The sequence below is a fragment of the Rhyacophila brunnea genome, unplaced genomic scaffold (genome assembly GCF_057557595.1).
Source record: "Rhyacophila brunnea isolate RB1 unplaced genomic scaffold, BYU_Rbru_1.0 scaffold_5, whole genome shotgun sequence".
In the NCBI taxonomy this organism is placed as follows: Eukaryota; Metazoa; Arthropoda; class Insecta; order Trichoptera; family Rhyacophilidae; genus Rhyacophila; species Rhyacophila brunnea.
Genome location: NW_028233170.1, coordinates 44,257,157 through 44,263,217, shown reverse-complemented (window position 1 = coordinate 44,263,217; position 6,061 = coordinate 44,257,157). Strand labels below are relative to the sequence as shown.

The 6,061-nt window shown below is 33.0% G+C and overlaps 2 protein-coding genes across 2 annotated transcripts in view; both read left to right on the top strand.

The window, feature by feature from the left end:
• The window catches only part of LOC147066447 (uncharacterized), a 1,147,709-nt gene that overhangs the window by 191,331 nt on the left and 950,317 nt on the right, over window positions 1-6,061 (top strand). The window lies entirely within an intron of this gene.
• The window catches only part of atk (artichoke), a 98,647-nt gene that overhangs the window by 5,275 nt on the left and 87,311 nt on the right, over window positions 1-6,061 (top strand). The window lies entirely within an intron of this gene.

Genomic DNA, 6,061 nt, shown 5'->3' with positions numbered 1-6,061 from the left:
CCTATAGAATCACGCTATGAAGTTATTATATACACTAGAGAAGTGGTTCCCAACACCCGGTCCGCGGACCGGTACTGGTCCGTGGATGAAATGATACCGGGCCGCCCAAGGAACATTAAATTATTTCCATAGTTTTGGATATCAGTGGAAGATGAATATCCATCTTTAAGCTGTAAAGCTATAAATTTATTAATGTAAAGCAAAGATGCAACAGCAGGTTTCGCATTAGTTGTGTGTTGAAAAAAAACCCATTGTTTTTGTTAAATTTGAATTGTATCAGACTGTTATATGTATATTTGTTAGTTAAAGTTATGTCCATCGGTCACAATATAAGATTTAAAAAATATTACGTAAAAAACCATTTTTATTTCAGTATTAGTGGTCCGCGTTTTTTTTCTTTTTTTACCGGTCCGCAGGTGTAAAAAGGTTGGGGAACACTGCACTAAAGGTAGCAACCTTTGCCCTATGTGGGGTATAACTTAAAATTTTAAAATCGCCAATAGAGATATAGTTGTAGACCGATTAAAAGCTTAAAAACATAAAGTATTTGAGAAATCTTTTAAAATATAAGTAGGTACGCTATCAAATTTTGTTAAAACATATTGAGCAATTCGCAGATTATCGATTCTTTTATTACGGTTATTGTAAAATATCATTGCGATACAGTGACCAGTGACGTCCCGTGGGGGCAGGCAGAATGAGCGTCGCTTGGGGGCGGCAGTTACTCGAAGGGCGACAAATGAGGAGAATCATTTGGTATATATAGAAATAGCTACATAAACTGAGTAATAACGAAAATATCTTTAATTAAAAATTTATCTCAATGGTTGGAAACAATATGTATTAATTAACATAAAAGATTTAACAGGACTCTAATTTTGTGTCTGGTTCACGATGTCTAGTTTACTTCCGTTGCTCTTCGACGTCCTTGGTGACCAGAACGACATGTGCAGATTTGCGAATAATTACAGTTTGACTTATTAACCAGTGCGCACGGAAGTTGCGTTGGCCGTCGAAACTAAAGATGCACCCTCCTCTTACAGAACGTCCCACCTACCGCTCCTGGCCCATGATGTTAGTCTTTATCGAAGCATCGCGCGGTCATTATATCGATTATCGATTTAATAATGCCTAAACCTTTACGATTTCAGGTTAAAAATACATATCATTGCAAATGTTGCAAGTTTTATGAAGAAGAAAAGCGACACGGATTCCTCAAGACAGAGCAAATTAATGTAAGGCAAAAATGACATAATATAATGAAATAATAAATATAAATATACATTTGTATGTTTTTGTGGTATATATTTTGTTATTAATGTATCCATACAACTATACAACACATTTTTTTTTAAATATTAAAGTCATGAAAGGATGATAAAAAAATACTGTATAAAAATATTGGGCGCAATTTTGGCGCTGCCTAGGGGCGGCATTTTGTATAGGGACGATACTGATAGTGGCGAATATGTAAAATGTCTTTACAATCATAAACCTTGCTTTATAATATGTAAATCCTTTGTCTGCTTGTTCATACAAAATAGGAAAATGCTAGAGAACATCTTGGACCGAGTGGAGTGGGAACACACAACATATTTTCTTGCCGGGAGCCAGTGGCTCATTTAGGAATTTGGAGGCCAATATATAATAATAATAAAACAATAAAATTAAAATCAAAAATTCTAACTACCAACGTATCTAGTAAAAGTAACAATGTATCTCTTCTCTATCCAATTATTATCGAAAATGATGACACATAATAATTTTTGTGTACGTATTTGTTTGAGTGGTTACATTATACAATTTTATATACTCTATATATATAAAAAAATGAATTATTTTCAAAATAACGGTATTGTAAAAAAATGAAAGTATAATATATTATACCTTGATGATTTCACTTGAAAATTGTTTTTTTTTTTTTTTAAATATTTATATATAAGTACATGTATTTCGTTTAAAATTTAATTAATAAATAGATTCCACAAAAATTAATGTTTCATTTTTCCCCTGGCTGTTCTGTTCTGTTTTGTCATGTTCTGTTTTGTCTTGTTCTGTTTTGTCCGGTCACCCACAACCAATAGAAAAAACTTTTTTGAAAAAAGTAAGCCAACCGGTCGGGAATCGAATCCGGCATCTCCAACGGGTAAACGCCCCAAACTCGTCGCATTCAGCCATTATGCTTCGGTAAGACATACTAATAACGACAAATATTTTAGCTATTGGTTATTAAATACCTACCACTCAGCGTTCTTCGAAATCATGCTACTTCGAAAAAGTTTTTTCTATTGGTTGTGATATACTCTCTCAGTTAGTGTTTTTCTAAATTATATAATGTTCAATAATCAGAATGATATATTCTTAAATCTTGTGAATTATTCGTTTGAATAAAAAGAAATAGTTAATACAGTTCCCATTAACTTCTAACTTACATAGTTTATCATTTTGTAGAGAAGGAAATATAGAATCATTTTCAGCGAAAATCAAGTTATTTAGTTGTACTTAGTATTGAGGCGACGGCATGGCCCCCACATCCATGAAGCGGGCCACAAGGCTAGGATATTTATCAGCCCCCCCTACTTATCGCCAAGATTAAAGGCAGTGTGACGCTCTACAGTAGCGTTTCCTAAATGGTGTTCACGGTAAAATTAAGGGTATTTAGTATATTTTTAATACTTATATCCACTTGAATTATGAAGTTATCAAGTAATAACATAATTAAAAATTACATAGCAAAACCACATATTTTAAAATATAACAGGGAATAAAGGAGAATAGCGCCGCAGGCGACTTTTTTTTACTATTAGAGCAAATTTGTGATGTGTGTTTATCTCTTATTTGGTCGACTCGCCACGCAGGGCCCCCCATGAGCCCGGGCCCTCAGGTTAGAGCCCTGTCAGCACCCCCCTTGTGGTGGCCATGGGTGACGATTTATAAATAGTGATGTTTGGACATACTAAAGATAAATCTAAAATAATAAACGCAATGGTTATTGGTGCTAGTAGAAATATTACATTATATGAAAATCTGAAACGGAAAAGCAATGAAAAACAATTAAAAAACGACACTATATTTGGTCAACTGGTCAAATTTGAACACTGTTTTTTAAAATGTACATACACACTTGTTCACCTTGATTTATCGTGGAGATCTCTATGTACACTTGAATACGCGAGATCGTAAATTAAATATTGCGGACCTAGCTCAATGTTATGCAAACCAAGGCGCGCGAGATATGCGATAGTCCTACATCCATCAAACTGAATTCAATGATCAATAAAAGCTTCAAATTGTATATGATTCTCAAACCATGATCCCAATATTTATATATTTTAAGTCATGTGATATCTAATAGCTTGTTGCTGAGGAATATTAAATTTATACTGGCATAAAAAACTAGGAGCATCGGTAATATCATATTGTTATTTCTACAGAGCTAACACGACTAACACTATTTTGGATAAAACTTTATTGTTCAGCGCATCTATTCTATACACAAGGCTGCTATCGGCGTCTATCGAGGGTAGTTTATCATGTTTATGTAGATTACATGTAAATTTTACGTAAAATATTTCACCCTGGCACAGTTCGCCGTGAGCTTTCTATCGGAAAGAGATGACCGTAATCCAGTGGTTTCCAAACTTTATGTTACTACGCCTCCCTTTTAAAAAAAATCTTATCTTGGCGCCTCCCCCCCTTTATTTCATTAAAAAGACACCTTTTTAAATAGTCAACAATGTACTAATACAAAAATTAAAAAAATATTAATAAACAACGTTTTAATACTTTCTTATATTATATTAATTTTTAAACTAATTTGTTTTTTATCTGATGAATGTGTTACAAACACAACAGTACAATCAATTTCCAAATGTACAAAAAAAAATAATCCAAATTCATCATCGTTTATTGACAAATATATTCTATCTTAAAAAAAAAACATTTTTTTCGGTTAGGTACATGTTCAAACACGCGCGTTAACATGATCTTACTACCTACTTCATTTATCGTTTGTCAATTTATGGCTACGGCCGTATGTTGTAGCTTAACTACTGGGAAATGCCAATAGAAATGGCGTATTTCAAAAAAATACTACCTTATTCTTAGGTCAATAATTATTATAAAAAAATCATTGTTCGTAGAATGTTTTATCACATTTGAATGGTCAAAGACATAGCTTATAATCAGTATCTTTAGAATTATCTTCAAACGGGTTAATCGTGCCCATTTTTTCAATTATAAAATGTCTAATTCTTGTCAAATTTGGGATCACAGAGATTATAAATATATTTTTTTATCGTAAATATTTCACAATAATAATGTCAACATAAATTTTACTAATGGTTTTCTAAATGCATTTAAAAATTAATAAATCTAAATAATCTTAACACCACTGCACATGTGCACATGGATGTACTATATACTAAAATATTAGATCAAGATGTTTAAAAGAATACTATTTTATGTAATAAAAATACTTAATGTAGTCATCAAATGTTTAAAATAAATATAAAGGATAATAAGGCTTCAAAATTATATACATAGATTATCTACAAACTTTAATGAATGTCCAGGCTTATGCTCTGAAAATCTCCATTTTGACCTACGTAGGACATGTGGGCCCTTAAATAGAATGCGTTCGATTTATTTAGCAGACGAGGTCAACATGCGTAAAAAATTGAGAGCTCCTGATACCACGCAATCAACCCAACGGTGAAACGTAGCATACGCCGCAGGCAGATCGGGTTTTTTACGACTATGTTGTTTGTTGAGTCGATTATTTTAAAATGACATGCGAGAACGTATGCGCAATACGTCGTAAGGGGATCGATCCAATCACACACTCTTATTGGCTGTTGGCTTTTCCGGGGTAAAACTAAACTTTGAACGATATTCAGAAGGCGGCTGATTTTTTGAGGCGGCGAAATTTGGTCTAATAAGGTAATACCCACAATATGCAGACAATGTTTATAAATAATCGTAAATAATCGACAAGAAAATGAACCACAAAAGAAAATTTGGTACAAGTCGGTTATGGGGAAGCCAGGCGGGAACCGCACTAATTGCCATAGCCGATTTTGGGCAAAATTCACGAATTCAAGAATGAAAACCCAACTTAACATAAACTAACCCAATGAAGGCCGCCGACTTCCTGACTAGCTCAGGCACTTGGAAGTGGAGGTTCATTAATGTAGAGGAACAGGCAGGAATCTCATAGACGTGGAGTAACCAAGAAGTTACGGTAGAGAAAGAAAGTCGATAACTCAAGAAAACACTGGTTAAACTTCATAACTGGTATATTATCAATGTTGTTACACAATTTAACTTATGGTCACCCTTTATTCAAAAGTTTATAATCAAATGTCAATGAAATAATGTTTATATGTAACTAGATTCTCGTTAAACAATCACAATAAGTCGAATGTCAAAATTATTTAACGTCTACAAGCCACAATTATCCAAAAGGAAAAGGTCTGAATTGTTCGCATCCAAAATTCACAAGTAAATTATGAAAAGTCATTTATTTAAATCTCGGAATTCAAAAAAAACATTTGAAAACGTCTGATTTATTTATATCTCGAAGTCCACAAAAATAACCACATTTATTACTGATTAATTAAAAATTAATTCGAATATTATTAACTAATTATTTTAAACTTAACTTGATTATTATTCACTAATTATTTAACATTAACTTAATTATTTCTAATTAGTTATGCAGACGAGATCGCGCAGGTCCCGGGGCAACAAAGCGTCACAGAGACGCCTCCCGGGATCCACAAGCAGACTGATATCGGATTTTAGAATATTGCCTTTTTATCCGTTAGGGGTGGTCGTATTTCTTACCAATTCACACCGATACCGCCATATGCTACACATTTATATATGGTTGACGGATGTCAGTCTATCAACCAAACATATAGTGATATCGATGTACATAATATGATTAATATTAATATTACTTTAATTACATTAATTACCATATACTATTAACGCCCGTCCATATGTCCCACTTTATTATTTCGCTAACCCATTGCATATTACATTTCATTAACCATTA